General features: G+C 43.1%; 1 protein-coding gene across 1 annotated transcript in view; it reads left to right on the top strand.

Moving 5' to 3' along the window:
* Nucleotides 1-6,578: 6,578 nt before the first annotated feature.
* The window catches only part of LOC137531685 (cathepsin S-like), a 66,070-nt gene continuing 54,785 nt past the window's right edge, over nucleotides 6,579-17,863 (top strand). The window contains exon 1 of the mRNA XM_068251637.1: nucleotides 6,579-6,593. The gene's annotated coding sequence lies outside the window, so the exon portion shown is untranslated. The remainder of the gene's footprint in view (nucleotides 6,594-17,863) is intronic.

Here is a 17,863-nt window from a genome sequence, read left to right as displayed (position 1 = left end):
GGTAGCTCATACCTACGTTTCTGCGGGGCTCCTGTGGCAACCTGTCGGCCCGGAAGTCGTGTTAGTCTATGGAGACTAGTTGGCTTTGCAACGTTGCGGCGCACATGCGCGGAAGTGTATTTTACAATATACTTCTGTGCACTTCCACATACCCGAAACAGGAAGTGACCACAAGGGCGCGTCACTTCCTGTTTGGACAGATGCCAGACAGAGAACACTGTGTACTAACGCGGTGTTCCCTGAAAGCCTGTTTTTGACGGTGCGGTAGTTGCGCCGCACTGCAACACTATGCCAATTTGTAGTAACCAGCCTCAGAGTGCTCAAATATATGAATTATTGACCTATTTTATCTATCCTCTTCTGGCAGAGAACTGGACTTCTGAACACAAAATAGTTTATGGCCGTAATTCCTTATCAGTGAAGGAGGCAGTTCAACTGGGTCTCAACTGGAGATAAACTGTCAGTTGCATAGCTGAATGTTAACTCTTTCAGGCAGAGAAAGAAGAAAAACATCACATAATATTTAAGTGCTAGGCACTGTACATACCCATGTCTGTCTCATCATGTCACATGTCACTTCTGCTTCCCTTTAAATAAGGTTAGAATAGATTGCTCTCTTATTTCCTAGTTTGGTAATCAAAACATTTTTGCTTCTCCACTTGATATGGAGGGAAATTTATCTTTTAGAAAAGGGCATCTGATTTGTACCACACCTGAAAAATTCTTTTTTTTTTTTTTCCCTGGGAGTTTTTGCTGCAGGGAAATTGGTATTTAACAACAGTTTGTTGTTTAGAGAGAGGCTTCTTTGTGTCACAATTAAAGAGAACTGGAGCCACAGTGTGGCCAACCTCGTTCACAGATGGGAGCGCTTGTGTTAAAAAAAGTGTACCAGAGACGAGTCTAACTAAAAGTTTTATACATACCTGGGGCTTTCTCCAGCCCCATCCGCATGGATTGCTCCCACGCCGCCGTCCTCAGTCTTCTCCCTCTTTGGTACCCGGCCCGGTTCAGGACTGGATTTGTACACTTTACCGCTCAAGGCCCCTGTCAAAAGCTGCCCCCCTTCAGTATAGGTAGCGAGATGACCCCTCCCTCCAGTATAAGTAGCCAAATGACCCCCCCCCCAGTATAGGTAGCCAAAAGACCCCTCCCCCCTCTTCTTCCAGTATAGGTAGCCAGATGACTCCCTTAATCCCTCCTTCCCCCCCCCTCACCTTTCAGTATAGGTAGCCAGCTCGCCTTACCGCAGCAGCCATCAGCTCGTCTCCGTGTAGAAGCTTCCTCTTTCATTCCGTCTCCAATACTGCCCAAGTCCATAGCCGCCGGCCACAATGCAAACATGCACAGAGAGCAAGGTGGCGGCTAGCAGCAGAGTACAACGGTCAGGCGCTTGCCTGATCTCCCTGCATTGCAGAATTTGCAACCTTACAAATGCTGCACCAGTTAATCTGCTGCTTTGGTGCCCTAGGCCGTGGCCTAAATCCGTCCCTGGTCCCGTTACGTCCTCCACTCACGGCCAGTCTCCACAAGAGAAGTTTGCCCTCCATGTATCTCTGGCAGCTGCTCGTTCACAGCTTTTTCCTTTGTGTATGAGTGGTTCTCTGCTACTGCGCAGGTGTGGGCCGTCAGTGCTGCTGCACAATGTGGCCACCCTTGTTCACAGATGGGAACGCAGCCATGAAGAAGAAGATGGTCCCGAAGACCAGCAGTGGGCTCAAAAAAAATCACAAAAGCATCTAGTGATAGAAGTATGTAATTTTTTTTTTCTTTTTTAAAGGTCAACTGAAGTGAGAAGCCATATTTATTTCCATTTAAACAATACCAGTTGCCTGGCAGCTCTGCTGATCTATTTGGCTGCAGTAGTGTCTGAATCACACCGGAAACAAGCATACAGGTAATCTTGTCAGATCTGACAATATGGTCAGAAACACCTGATATGCTGCATGCTTGTTAAGGGTCTAATGTTAAAAGTATTAGAGGCAGAGGATCAGTAAGATAGCCAGGCAACTAGTATTGCTTAAAAGAAAATAAATATGGCAGCCCCCACATACCTCTCGCTTTAGTTGTCCTTTAAGTCAGTGGTTGGCTTTAAAGAGAACCTGTACTTAAAAAAAACCCTCTGGGGGGATACTTACCTCAGGAGAAGGAAGCCTCAGGGTCCCAATTAGGCTTTCCTGTCCCCTGTAGCTGCGGGGAATCCAGCGCTGGCTCCCCCGACAAGCTTGGCAAGCAATGATATATTTACCTCTCCGCGATCCTGCCCAGGTGCACTAGGGGCTCTTCGGGCAAGGCAGAAGTAGCCGAACCCGATCGTATCCGCTCTATTGTGCAGGCACAAAGGACTTGGGTCTGCACAGTTGGGGATCTGATTGGGTTCGGCTGTTTCCGCCTTAACCCTAACGGAGAGCTGCTAGTGCACCTGCACAGGATTGCAGTAGGTAAATATTTACCTTGCTGCGGTTCGGGGGGCTGCAACACTGGATTTCCGGGATACCGGAGGACGGGGGAAGCCTCGGATCCAGAGGTTTCCCCCTCCGGAGGTAAGTATCCCCCAGAGGGTTTTTTTTACATTACAGATTTTCTTTAAACTAAGTGGTATTAAAAGCCTAAAAGCATAGAGGGACTTGAATGTGTATTAAATAAATACAGTATAAGGAAAATAAATAAAAATTACAAAAAGAATATCAGACTGGAAGCTTTTTTTTTTTAAATCGCAAATATATAAACTAAGAAAAAGCAAGATAAGATGCAGATAATGTGAGTATAGGAGAAAAAGGCTAGTGGCACTAGATGAAGATCAGAGGAGGATGGCTACTACTGGAGTATAACCTATAGTTACGTGCACATCATGTAGATTGCTTGATATGTCATCAGAAGAAAAGGATTGAGGCACTGTAACTTGCAAAAGGTACTTTTACTCACAGTATACAGACAGCGGAATTGCGGTGGGGGTGACGAGGCCTGACAGCTGTTTCGCTTAGAATAAGCTTCCTCAGAGGCCAAAAGTATGTACCAAATACATACTTTTGGCCTACTTGCCGCAATAGTCGCATAGGGGGTGCTATTGTGGCTGGGAACGCGAACAATCACTCGCGTTCCCATGCCTGTCGGTTGGTGACGGCGAAACCGGAAGTCGTCGCCGGCGGGTCCAGGAGCATCGGAGCGGAGCTGCGAGGGCACCGATCAGCTGCAGGGGGCTGAGGGACGCCCCAGGTGAGTTAAACTCATTTTTTTGGCCAGACTTAGGTATCCCTTTAAGCTGTGTGTCATTAAACTATAGAAGTATGAATAATTGTTTTATTTGGTTAGACGTATCGGCGTTTTTGGTCCAGCAGTCTTGGCAGTTGATGAGATGGTAAACACTTTTCTAGATACTCAGAGATAAACAGCAATTCCTTTGAAAATGTTTCTGTTAAGAGACTCTTCAGGGAAATTGAATTTACTTATCATCACCTAGTTTGTTTCTGGGAAATGGGCTCACCTTATGTCATGGGCTGATGCTGACTGCCCGTGACCTGACGCAACCTAAGACTCCTGCAACACTGATAAATGTATTGTTTTTTTTTATTACTTTTTTATTTTACGTAGCGCTATCCCCTTCCATGGTGCTGTAGAGAATAGGCTACAAATAGTGGGTACCATTAATAATAAACCATTAATGCACAGTGCAACTGCAAAAAATATTATTATGTATTTATATAGCACTGACATCTTCTGCAGCACATTTTGCTGGGCATAGACGGAACGGTTTTTTCTTATCAATCGCGCCTCTGATGGCTCGATTGATAATTTCCGACGTGTCCAATCACCGCGTGGATCGATTCCCGGCTTGATCCCCACGGGCGGACAAGGGGCAAAAACGAAGCGCTGATAAGGAAGTGCCCGCGGTGACGCGCGGGAATCGATCCGCGCGCACGCGCGGACGAGCGGTGACGCGCCGGCATTGAGCCGCTGGCTCGATTCCACTGCATAAACGTACCGTCTATGCCTAGCTTTACAGAGTGCACAATTATGTCACTGAATGTCCTCAAAGGAGCTCATAATCTAACCCCTATTATAGTCTAATATCACTACCACAGTTTTAGGGCCCGTTTCCACTAGAGCTAAATATCAACAAAATCAGCATTTACCTAACACCATTCAGTATGTACAATACATCAGTTTTTTCGTCCGCATTAAAGGGACTCTGAGCAGGTATTAAAATCACAATCTGAACTTACCTGGGGCTTCATCCAGTCCACTGTAGGCCGCGAGGTCCCCCAGCGCCCTCCTGGCTCCGGTCCCGCTGGCAGCTCCGTTAATTGGTGACTTCCGCCTGACGTTACCAGTACTGGTCCCCGCCGGCAATGTTACGTGTCATCATGCTGGCCAGCATGAGATTCCTGCGCAGGACTCTCATGCCAGCTGGTGTGATGATGCGTAACGTGCGCGGCGGGGACTTGTAGTGGCTAGTGGGGACTTCAGGAGCCAGGAGGACGCTGTGGGACCTCGCGGGATACAGTGGACTGTAGGAAGCCCCAGGTAAGTTCAAATTGTGATTTTAAAACCTGCGCAGGTTCCCTTTAAAAATTCCCTGCTACAGAATTTTGGACACCGCGGATTACCGTAATGGCACATAATGCTTTTCAATGGTACATGCTGTACATGTATGTAACACATGGAAGAGGGGACTGCTGTACATGCATGTAACACATGGAAGAGGGGGCTGCTGTACATGCATGTAACACATGGAAGGGGGCTCGCTGTACATGGATGCTACACATGGAAGATGAGGTGGTGAATAGATGGTGAACCACTAGGGAGCTGGCAGAAAAAAGTATAAATCCAGCCTTAATCCATTAGACCCCTTCACAGTAACCGTGTCGCAGTACCTTCCCCTGTCCCAGCTCGTCACAATGGTCTTTAAAGTCTATGAGACATGCCACACTGTTTGCAATGCGGCGTGATGCGCTGGAAGTTCTCTTGGAAGTTCTCTAGGCACTACAGAAGTAACTCACTAGATGCAGTGTGTTACCCGGTGCACCAGAAGTCGCATGTTAGTTTATCTTTCTTCAGTCGCAAGCAGGGATGGATCTAGACCAAGTTGCACCTGGGGCAAGGTCAGGTTTTGGCGCCTAAAGGTCAGGTTTTGGCGCCTAAACTGCCATTCCCCATCCAGTTTTGGCACCTAATGGTCAGGTTTTGGCGCCTAAACTGCCATTCCCCATCCAAGTTTTGCCGCCTTTTTAAGAATTCAACAAACTGCGCCTGGGGCAAGAGACCCGTCTGCCCCCCCCCCCCCAGATCCATCCCTGGTCGCACCGTGGCTATAACGTGATGTGACTGCCTGGCTGTGGTGCGATTATTCCAGATCATACCGCTACCGCAGCACGTCAGTATAAAAGGACCCTAAGAGATGAAGATTATTGATGAGAATAAGTGAACCTGGAAACCAAGCATGGCTTATTAAAAATGTCTTTTAGATGGTACATTTTAGAAGTCTACGGCCTCAGCCAAACTATAAGCGCTTTTCTGAGCGCATGCGATTGATTAGCACTTTCTGATTTTTTAAAAAATCGCTACCATTCACTTGCATTAAAATCAAAATCGCGTATGTTTTGGCGCATACGCGATTGCTGCGATTTTTATGGCGATTTTAATGCAAGTGAATGGGAGCGATTTTTAAAAAGCGAATCAATCGCAAGCGCTCAGAAAAGCGCTTATTGTGTGGCTGATTATTACACAATAGCACAAGGTGCTGACAGGTTAGTCAGATGCTCACATCAGTAGCAGGTACTTACTAAATTACCTGTTAGTAACTCTTGCTCTGACCTAATGTGGTGCAGATGAGGATTGTGAGACATTACCACCTGATAGGATACAGGTTCATGTAAGTACAGGTAGTCCCCGACTTACGAACGCCCGACGATACGAACGGCATGGATTCTGTGTTTCAATGGGAAGTAAAAAAAAAAATCAAATTGGACTGTAGTTTGTGAGAAAATTGATTTAAAAAATTTTAAATAAAAAATTCAAAAGAAAAAATGTCTTTTAAACTTGTATAAGCAGGTACAGAGAGCAAATGTGACACAGAGTGGGATACTGGAGGCACAGAGGAGGTACAGGGGACAAAGATGGCACAGTGTTCCGACTTAAGAACAGATTCAGGTTAAGAATGAACCTACAGTACCTATCTCGTTCATTAACCTTGGACTACCTGTACTTGAACAGTATTAAGAGATGAAGTGAAGAAATCCAGTAAATTAGGTCCAAATTGTCTTCAAGTGGAAATATACGGTCAGCAATGTCCATCACTATCTTTGCCGGCACTCATTTGGCTTTTAGATGCACATAAGAGAAAATGTGAAATATTTGAAGTGTCCTGAGCATTACTGGGCTGACGAGACTGACTTTTGGATATGATCCAATAATGACAAGTGGTCCTTGTCATACTTTGCCTTCACAATACACATCTCTACATGTTTGTATTGGTCCTCCAATAATCTTCCTATTAGATTGGTGTAAACTTTTGGAAAAGCTCCAGATCCAAGTGTTATAAGAAGGTCCATTCAGAGGTGGCATCTCCCAGGATCTTCTAGGCTCTACTGCTGCAGGTAATATAAATCTCCCCATATACTGACAGACTGGACACTTTATACATTAAAGTAAAACCATGTAGAGCAGGGATGCCAAACCGGTCCTTCGAGGGCCGAGGTTCTCACACATTTTTGACACAGTTCAAATTAATTAATGGGTCTGAATCTGGGAAGTCCATCAGGTAGAACATATTCCTCTCTTTCTCAGTCCATCCTAAACACGGGCATGGATCTTGCCCTTCAGGCTTGGAGTTCGACACCTGTAGAGGGAAGGCTCTAGACCTCATAGAGCCTTTCCTGGGCCTCTCTCTGTGCTATCGGGTCACATGGGTTAGTATCTATTTTTTTTTTCAAGTCACATTTACTTTAAGCTTACTTCCACACTATGCAGTATAACCAGTTGTTTATAGCAACACACTGCAATGATTCCACAAGTAGCACATTCACATTGTCGCATTAGTAACCTGCACCGAGCTCTGCAGGGCTGTACACGTAATGACACTTTTTAAATGGGGGGAAATACCATGTGTTGTGATGCACCCATTGCCACAAACCACCCGTATTGCAATCCATTGTAAGTGGTTGGGTAGTGTACTGGTTAAGGGCTCTGAGTCTGACACAGGAGACCTGGATTTAAATCTTGGCTCTTCCTGTTCAGTAAGCCAGCACCTATTCAGTAGGAGACCTTGGGCAAGACTCCCCAACTCTGCTACTGCCTATATAGCGCGACCTAGTGGCTTCAGCTCTGGCGCTAGGTAGAAAAGCGCGATATAAATATTCTGTGTCTTGTCTAATGTGCTGCATGTGCATTGCATCAGATTCAGTGTGAACTGAAGCCTAATCAAATGTTCTTTTTTCTGCTTTCCCTGCATTTGTATTCATATGAATATAATTATTAGGACTTATAGATTCTTCTGTAGATGTCTATTTTTTTCTATTTCAACATAATACCATATACATATTGGGCATAAATGAATAGCTTTATTTCTTTTGTTGTCGACTATTTTAAAATGTAGATATGCAGAATGGGTTGAACAAGCACCACTAGGGTTTTGTAAGGGACTAAAAAGCACCTAAATGTTGCCTTACTATAATAAAAAAAATGCTAAATATAAATTTGCTTTCTTAAAACAGTAGTTATTTGCAGTTATTCATCTTAAAGAGGAACTCCAGTGAAAATAATGTAGTAAAAAAAGTGCTTCATTTTTTACCATAATTATGTATAAATGATTTAGTCAGTGTTTGCTCATTGTAAAATCTTTCCTCTCCCAGATTCACATTCTGACATTTATTACATGGTGACATTGTTACTGTGGGCAGGTTATTTAGCTGTTTCTAGCTGCTCTGTCTGTTACAGACAGCTAATAACAGCTATTTCCTGTCTCTGAACATTGTTACATTGTGGCAGTTTGCCAGCAGTACCGCGGTATTCAGAGCCTCTTGTGGGAGGGGTTTCAGCACAAAATCAGTCACACAGCGCCCCCTGATGGTCTGTTTGTGAACAGTCTTTCTCATGTAAAATGGGGTATCAGCTACTGATTGGGAAAAAGTTCAATTCTTGGTTGGAGTTTCTCTTTAAGCAAGAAGCAAGTGTTGCATCATGGGAGTTCCTTCTTTTTCACATGAAGCTGAATACAGTAATTGCAAATATCTCCTGTTTTTAACAGGCAATTATATATTTAGCAGAATGTACTTAAAAGATAACGGAGGTGACATGTGACATGATGAGATAGACAGGTGTATGTATAGTGCCAAGCACACAATTAACTATGCTGTGTTCCTTTTTTTCTTTCTCTGCCTGAAAGAGTTACAGAGAACCCGAGGTGGGTTCTAAGAATCCTAATAGCAGACAGAGGCTGGCTGTGCATATAATCACCAGCCTCTGTTGCTATATATCGTCCCTCCCTACCCGCTGATTGGAGGGAAGGGACGCAGGTGGAGACCAGAGCTATGGAGGAGGCGGGGGAGCGGCGGAGATTGATAGGCAATTGTAAACAGTCGGCTGGTGACACACTGCGTGTCGACAGCGCGGCTGAGATTTATGGGGGGCAGAGCAGAGCGCAGAGGGGCCCTGGAGGGACGATATATAGCAACAGAGGCTGGTGATTATATGCACAGCCAGCCTCTGTCTGCTATTAGGAATCTTAGAACCCACCTCGGGTTCTGTTTAAACATCAGGTGTGCAAGTGACAGTTTCTATCTGGGTCGGAACCGGGATGGACTGGTTCAGACTATAGTATAACCCTCACTGATAAGTAATTATAGCTCTAAAATACTTTCCTGTCTATAAATGGCTTCCTGGAGCAGGAAAGAGATAGGGCTTGTTGACACTACAAGAGCTTTTAAAGCGCTAGTGATTTTGAAAAGCTCTTGCTTATGCAATGCTATGGGGGATATTTACAAAATCACATCACTCCAGTGAGAACACACACATAGGATAACACTAGCAAGAGCTTTTAAGATCACAAAGCGATTAGAAAAGCTCTTGTAGTGTGAACAAGCCCATAAAAAGGGTCAATAATTCATAGATTTGAGCTCTGGCATACTTCAATGCATGTGTCACTGAGCAGAGACAATGAAACAGTAAAAACTTAAAAATTAGATTTAAATATAAAATAAAATTGAGGGATATCTAAAAAAAAAAGGTCATTTTTAGGAGGAGGAGGATAGATACAATTGCTTTTCTCTTCAGTTTATGTTCACCTTGGATGTCCTTTAAGAGCTGTATCTTATATGCAGTTGTGCATCCTTTCACCAATAGGAAATAAGACTTTTTAAAATGATTTAATACAGGTAATTTAATTTAGAGAATCATAAGGCAATGACTATGTGTGCAGACATCTACTTTTGAAAATCCATTTAAACAATTAATACAATTTAATACAAATACAATTTGTAAATATGGTAGGTTTCACTAGATTTTATAAATCCTCACCCAGAATCGTTCTACAACATCATACTGAGCCAATCGAGATGACAGTCACAAGCATTGCTCAGAATTTATAAAACCATATATCTATTCATAAACGTAATGTAAACCTAAATCAATTTAACACCAGGCAATCTACCCTCTCCTTCCCGATAAGTAATGTATACTGAACAAATACTGTATATCTTATGGATGTAGTCCATAATCAATTGTCATAACATATAGGTTACAATCACCCCATTAACGCTCTAGTTCAGACTCTCGTGTTTTTTAATGCAAATAATAGTAAACTTGCATTAGTAAGCTATGTACAAGGTTTTGTGCATGGCACATCTATACTTTTCCCAACTAACATATTTAAAGTGGGAGTGCATATAGAGCTAGCGTTCCGGCACTCAAGTCTCGCTGATGAGGAGGGACTGGACCAATCTGTCAGATATTAGCCTGCTGTAGTGTTGTTGATGAACTGACAAGGCGTGCTCAAGCTCAGAACACAGGCAGATAAAGAATTGAATGAGAGGAGAAGGGAGGACTGGCACTGCAGTTCAATTATTTATTCAATAGATTAAAACACAGGTGCAGATAGCAGGAGGAGCAAAGCATGGCTAGGTGGGCGCCAGGTCGGGGCATCCCAAGTAGCATCTCTTCCGACCTGGCGCCCACCTAGCCGCTCTTAGCTCCACCTACGATCTGCACCGGTGTTTAAATCTTTTGAATGAAGAATTGAATCACAGTGCCACCCTCCCTTCTCCTCTCATTCAATTCTAATATATTGAAAGAACTTGGCTGGCTGGGGACTGTAGTTGCTTCTCCTGCTGCTGCAACAACGTTGCAATTTTATTGCAACAACATTGACATTTTACTGGAAAGAGCAGGTCTCTGTTTGTTGTCTAAACTCCTTAATTTATCCCGTCATCAACTAGGTTGTCAGAGAGGTGCTCAGAAGGGGTACCAGCCACTTGCTCCCTGTAAGCATGTCACCAGAACCCACCTACCTCTAGTGGTGAGAGATTAAGGGTCATATGCAATTCCCTTTTTCACCTGCGTTTTCTCCTAGGTGATATTTTTAAACTTGTCAATAAAATGCCTTTTAAGCCACCAGAAAGCAAGAAAATACTCAAAATAATTTTTATCTCACTTTTTCACCTACTTTTTGGGACTTTTTTTGGTGAAAAAGTGCTGGAAAACGTTTAAATCGAAGATGAAAAATTCTCTCCCAGGAGAAAACTCAGGTGAAAAAGTGAATTGCATATGGGCCTAACTCTCTAGGTGGCTAACACTAAAGTATTAAAGAAAAAAAAATCCACCTAACAGCCTTCACAATGTACCGTATTTATAAAAGTGTCAAATAAAAGGGCAATTAAACATGGTTTATGGTGGCTGCAGTGCTGACCACAAAGAGTTAATGTGTAAGCAGCAGAGACAGGAGGTCAGTGCGAGACAAAAGTAGACTGTTAATTATGGCTATAGCGGCACTCAGAGGGTAATTTGGGCGCTGGCAAAAGAGGGAACACATATTACGAAAAAGCAGTGCAATTCATCTGCCAGCAACAGCTGGCAACTGAACTGCATCTTACCCCTGAATTCATGGTGGCCTGGAGGGGGAATAATAATTAATGCTGCCGGGAAATTTGCAATAGTAGGGTGAGTAGTTTTTCAGTTTCACCCTGTGTGTAAATTTCCTCTTCTTGCACTTATGCAGGTCCGTATGGTTTACATTTTGGAGAAACATCATTCACTTTCCTGTCATGATGTATTTTGTAAAGAAATCTCTGGGCTGACTTTTTTAAGGGTAATTTCTCTGGGTCTGCTGTACCAAATATGAAAATTGTGTGACTAACAGCATAGTGCTCTATTCACCTTTACCAATTTAAAATCTGGAAGGAAAACTTTAAAGCGCCGCTGTCAATCAAGCCCACGTTGTCTGCGACATACTGCACAGGCCCAGTAGTACGCTCCGGACATGAGTTTGATTGACAGCGGTGCTTCACGCAGGCATGGTAAGGACGACCCCGAGGTCGTCCTCTGCACTGTGCAGGGACCCCGGGCCGGCGGCTGTGAACGGAGCTGACAGCGTGGGACAGTCAGCTGCAAGGAGCTGGAGAAAGCCCCAGGTAAGTAAGTGGGCTGTAATGTCATTTGCCTGATGACTTCTTTAACTGTGAGGGATATGGTGGCTGCCATATTTATTTCCTTTTAAACACCAGTTGCCTGGAATCCTTATAATCTCTTTGGCTGCAGTTGTGTCCGAATCCCACACCTGAAACAAGCATGTGGCTTATCCAGTCAGAAACATCTGATCTGCATGCTTGTTTAGGGTCTGTGGCTAAAAGCATTTAAGGCAGAGGATCATCAGGACAGCTAGGCAATGTGCATTGTTTAAAAGGAAATACATATGTCAGCATCCATATACCTCTCACTCAGGGCCGGTTTAAGCAACAATGGGGCCCCAGGGCAAAATAAACCTGGGGGCCCCCCCCAACATATACCCTGGAACAAAAATCGGCATTAGGGGACCTTTTTTGCAGCTGGTATAGTCAGGATGTGAAGTCCCAATCGGTCAGAGCTCCACATTCTGGCTATCTCCGCCTGCATGGGGGACAAGGGGTTAAAAAGTTTCAGAAGGGGGGGCCCCACATAATTTTTTTTTAAAAAAAAATTCCCACACTAAACATAAAAAAAAAAATTGGGAAAATAGGAAAAAATGCCAGAAATCTTCATACAGCCATATTGCGGCTGTATAGCGATCCCTGGCCAAAGCGTTGCGGCTGCGTATAGACCCCCTGGAAACCCCGTCAGGAAATTTATTGCTCTTTCGTTTGATGCATGTAAAATTACACTACCGTTAGGTTTGCTACTAAAAGTGACATTTACCGCATTTACAAGTATACTTTTTTCCTTCTAAACTTTAAAATCGATTTTCTCAAAAACTATAAGGTCTTTTTGAAAAATTGTTTTTTTCCTCTTATTCCTAATGATCTCCTTAACATATCCTGCAAATTTAGGATTTCTAGCATTTAAGGTGGATTTGCTATTAACCATTAAAGTCGGCAGGTTTTTAAATGTGTTTGTTTGTTTTTTTTCCTTTGAAACTTTAAAATCGATTTTCTCAAAAACTATAAGGCCGATTTGAAAAAAATTGTTTTCCTCTTGTAGCCACTGGGGGCCCCTACAAGCTCTGGGGCCCTGGGGCAGCTGCCTCCTTTGCCTTAATGGTAGCACCGGCCCTGCTCTCACTTCGGGTGTGTTTTATGCTAACCCCTCTTAAAGGCTGAGGAGCTGCAGTAATAAAGAGCTCCGACTGATGGTATAAATGCTTATTTTGCCAGAAAGCCCACATGAAGAAATGTGGATGATACAGATCAAAGCATAATCAGGTAGTGCTTGGCTGTACCCATAATAGCAACAATAAAACTCACAAGCGTTTAGTTGCTGAGATGATACAAATAAAAGCATAGGCAGTAAAGTTTATCATGCCCATCATGGCAGTAAGTGCTTGCCATGAAGACATAATAACAGCAGTTGAGACGTCGCCAGTTATTAGTAATGATAGAGATGAAAGCAAAAGCGATATGAGCTCTGATATATCCTCATCATGTAAAGAAAATGTTTTCAGTTGCACAATTGCACAATCATTGTAAGTAGACCATAAATTATGTGTAACGTGCGTTTCACGGCGTCCAGGGCTTCATCTTCAGAGGCAGAAACATTTGTAATGTACAACGGAAACTCTCCTCCTAGCAGCATCCTCTGGGCGAGTTCTGTGCAGTGGGTGGGAGTGTTTGACATGGGAGCCTATGGATATTCTAATGCCAAAATGTAGCAATAAAATGTAGGTAAAAAAGTACATAAACTTGCAACACATTTTATTCCATGTCAGTCTCTCCATGGTTACTTAGTGTGTAATAATCCTGTTTTTATACGTTTGTTTTTTGTCATGTTTTTATTACAAACATTTTTTTTTTGTAATAACTAAGCACAGCAGTAGTAGCATGCCAGGAGGCACTACTCCTAATGTCAGTAGGGATGATCAATGAAATGCAAATATTTCTGAGTTTATGCAAATGTATCCACATTTTTAGGCAAACATATGCAGCTTGAAAAGGATCCAATCAATTTAAACATGGGTTGTCAGTTTTCAAGCTGCATAGATTAGCATAAAAATGTGCATGCATTTGCATAAACTCAGAAATATTTACATCTTATTGATCATCTCTAAATGTAAGACTTCACACACTTACTTGAATCACTTATTTTTCTGCATGGTCATACAGATGTGGACTGCAGCCACAAATGAACAGTTCTGCTCTGTAATTGATTTAAGAGCCCCACCTGGTGGATGAGCATGATTACCTATGGTATTTTCATAAGTAATATTTTTTGCATATTCAATTGACTTTAAGACCAAGTGTAAAAGCTTGGTTGAGGTCAGAGGGCTTGGTTGGGGTCCCCTTTTTCCTGGGGGGGCGAGCATAGAGGGCGATGAGTCGCTGGAGAGGAACGGAGGGCGATGCGCAGAGGCGGACCTTGCGGTTTATGGTAAAGCCAGAGTTCAGGAGAACGACAAAGCTGGAGACGATTGTGGAGAGGGTGCTGATGACGACACTGAAATTGCAGGTGACTGATATAAAAATGTTGTAAGACTTTCAGAATCAGGGCATCTTTGATGTAACCTTTTTTTTTTTTAATCAACTTTGCTAGATGCATATGAACTAGTTAAAAAGCATGCGGATGATCAATTTTTACTCAGGATGGAGGTAAAACTATTATCCATGATGCAGGATATAATGCTGACAATCCACATGTACAATCCTGACGTGGACTTATCGATTGTGAGATGTTTCCTTCGTAAATACTGTTCCTCTGTGAGAGGGGGGACTGCTTTACAAAACAAATATGGGATTGATAATGGAAAGTATCGTTTTTTTGTGACATTTAAAGAGGATCCTAGTGGCATTGGGGGAGTTGCCAGACCTCCGGCTGTATTTACCTTTGGAGGAGAGCGTGGTTTCTTATTTTACCCCGATATGCCTGTGTTTTGCTGGTCATACCAGTGAGACCTGCTCCACAGGTGTGTGCTGCAGAAGGTGTGGAAGCCCTGGGCACGAGACTGCCAAGTGTCCGTGTCCCAGGGTTTGTGATTTATTTGGACAGCCGGGGCACTGGGCCAGGGACTGTGGGGCTCCTCGGAGAGGCAGGTCCTGGGGTGACCCTAAATAATTTCCTGATCTGGAAGTGCTGCCGGTAATGCTGGGAAGGAGAGGGAGAGGTGGAAGCCGAGAAAGGCAGCTTGGATGCTTGAGGAGTTGGCTAGAAATCCCTCCAACATGTCTCTGGCTGAGAGGAGGGAAGCGCTTGATGGCTTGGTTAGGGCTGAGTACTGTCAGGCCGTTAATGCCCTTGAGGAGGACGAAGAGTTTGAACGGAGCAGGCGGGAGGCTCAGCGATTGGCCGGTCACGTCACAAAAGGGGGCGGGGCCACACTTGAATTGGCCGGCGGCAGTGAGGTGGAAGAGTCTGCAGCGGAGCTGCAGAACATTGCCGACAGCCGTGGTGTTCTAGTGCCCCCTGTGACAGAGGCTGCTGCTGCAGTGAAAGATGTGTGTGTGGTCCCTGCTGTAGCGGAACAAGCCTCTAATGTGTCGGGGCTTCAGACCGGCTCAGCCTCAAATGTATCAATATCTTTATCTATATCATATATAAATGCCTTTAATAAGAATCCTCTCATTGAATGTAAGAGGTATCGGCTCAGTGGGAAGGAGGCATGCAGTGATTAATATATTGCAACATTATGCATTTGATGTTTTGTTCTTGCAGGAATGTGCGCTCAATAATATGCCTCATACTGATGAGTGGCCTTATGGTCCGGCAATGTGGTCCAGGGGACAAAATAATCAGAATGAAGGTGTGGGTGTGTTGATAAAGAATGCTAGTATTTCAGTATGTAGTGTATTTCAGATTGTACCTGGGAGACTGCGTCAGCTTAGCTAAAGTATGTTGATAAGGATATCAGGTCTTTCTGTGTGTATGTGCCTGCTGAGCCTGAGAAGAGTGAAAGGGTTAATTTGGTGAAGGAATTAGCATTATACTTACCTGGGCGGATGGATACAATTGTAGTGGGTAATTTTAATTTAATTAGGACGGCGAATGATAGGGAAGGAGAGAGTGAAGCTAAGACTGATAGTTTGAGTAAGTGTTTGAATGATTTGGTGAGTGATTTTAAGTTGAAAGATGCATTTGTGGAAGTAGCGAATTCGGATAGGTTTACGTTTTTTTCGGATAAAGGTACAGTGAAGTCACGGATAGATTTTATTTTTATTTCAGAATCTTTGAGTTTCAATGATTACAGATTATTTCCTTTTTCATTTACAGATCATAAGGGCTTGTATGCGGAGGTAGAGGTGGAGTCGAGTGTGGTGTTCGGTAGGGGATTGTGTAAATTTAATGTATTGTTGTTGGAGGATGAGTTAGTATGGAAGGAATTTGAAAGGAGGTATAAATGGTGGCAGTCTCGCAAGTGCAATTTTGAGAGTGTGTTGTTGTGGTGGGACTGGATGAAATTGAGTTGTAAGGCGTTTTTTAGGGGGTCTGGTTTGGTGATGGCACAAAAGGTGAGGTGGAAGGAGGAGGAGGCTAATATGCGATTGCAGACATTGTATTGGTTCAGGAATAGAGGGTATGATGTGAAGGAAGATATCGCTGTAGCAAGACAAGAGAGAAATAAAGTGTTGGAGGAGAGGGGTAAAAGAATCATTTATAAGGCTAAGTTAACCACTTGAGGACCTAGGGCTTTCTACCCCTTAAGGACCGGCCACTTTTTTTCCATTCAGACCACTGCAGCTTTCACGGTTTATTGCTCGCTCATACAACCTACCACCTAAATGAATTTTGGCTCCTTTTCTTGTCACTAATAAAGCTTTCTTTTGATGCTATTTGATTGCTCCTGCGATTTTTACTTTTTATTATATTCATCAAAAAAGACATGAATTTTGGCAAAAAAATGATTTTTTTAACTTTCTGTGCTGACATTTTTCAAATAAAGTAAAATTTCTGTATACATGCAGCGCGAAAAATGTGGACAAACATGTTTTTGATAAAAAAAACCCCATTCAGTGTATATTTATTGGTTTGGGTAAAAGTTATAGCGTTTACAAACTATGGTGCAAAAAGTGAATTTTCCCATTTTCAAGCATCTCTGACTTTTCTGACCCCCTGTCATGTTTCATGAGGGGCTAGAATTCCAGGATAGTATAAATACCCCCCAAATGACCCCATTTTGGAAAGAAGACATCCCAAAGTATTCACTGAGAGGCATAGTGAGTTCATAGAAGATATTATTTTTTGTCACAAGTAAGCGGAAAATGACACTTTGTGAGAAAAAAAAAAAAAAAAAAAAGTTTCCATTTCTTCTAACTTGCGACAAAAAAAAATGAAATCTGCCACGGACTCACCATGCCCCTCTCTGAATACCTTGAAGGGTCTACTTTCCAAAATGGGATCATTTGTGGGGTGTGTTTACTGTCCTGACATTTTGGGGGGTGCTAAATTGTAAGCACCCCTGTAAAGCCTAAAGGTGCTCATTGGACTTTGGACCCCTTAGCGCAGTTAGGCTGCAAAAAAGTGCCACACATGTGGTATTGCCGTACTCAGGAGAAGTAGTATAATGTGTTTTGGGGTGTATTTTTACACATACCCATGCTGGGTGGGAGAAATATCTCTGTAAATGACAATTTGTTAATTTTTTTTACACACAATTGTCCATTTACAGAGATATTTCTCCCACTCAGCATGGGTATGTGTAAAAATACACCACAAAACACATTATACTACTTCTCCTGAGTACAGCGGTACCACATGTGTGGCACTTTTTTGCACCCTAACTGCGCTAAAGGGCCCAAAGTCCAATGAGTACCTTTAGGATTTCACAGGTCATTTTGAGAAATTTCGTTTCAAGACTACTCCTCACGGTTTAGGGCCCCTAAAATGCCAGGGCAGTATAGGAACCCCACAAATGACCCCATTTTAGAAAGAAGACACCCCAAGGTATTCCGTTAGTAGTATGGCGAGTTCATAGAAGATTTTATTTTTTGTCACAAGTTAGCGGAAAATGACACTTTGTGAAAAAACACAATTAAAATCAATTTCCGCTAACTTTTGACAAAAAATAAAATCTTCTATGAACTCACCATACTCCTAACGGAATACCTTGGGGTGTCTTCTTTCTAAAATGGGGTCATTTGTGGGGTTCCTATACTGCCCTGGCATTTTAGGGGCCCTAAACCGTGAGGAGTAGTCTTGAAACGAAATTTCTCAAAATGACCTGTGAAATCCTAAAGGTACTCATTGGACTTTGGGCCCT

This window comes from Hyperolius riggenbachi, chromosome 9 (assembly GCF_040937935.1).
Source record: "Hyperolius riggenbachi isolate aHypRig1 chromosome 9, aHypRig1.pri, whole genome shotgun sequence".
NCBI lineage: Eukaryota > Metazoa > Chordata > Amphibia > Anura > Hyperoliidae > Hyperolius > Hyperolius riggenbachi.
This window is presented reverse-complemented; position numbering and strand designations above follow the sequence as displayed.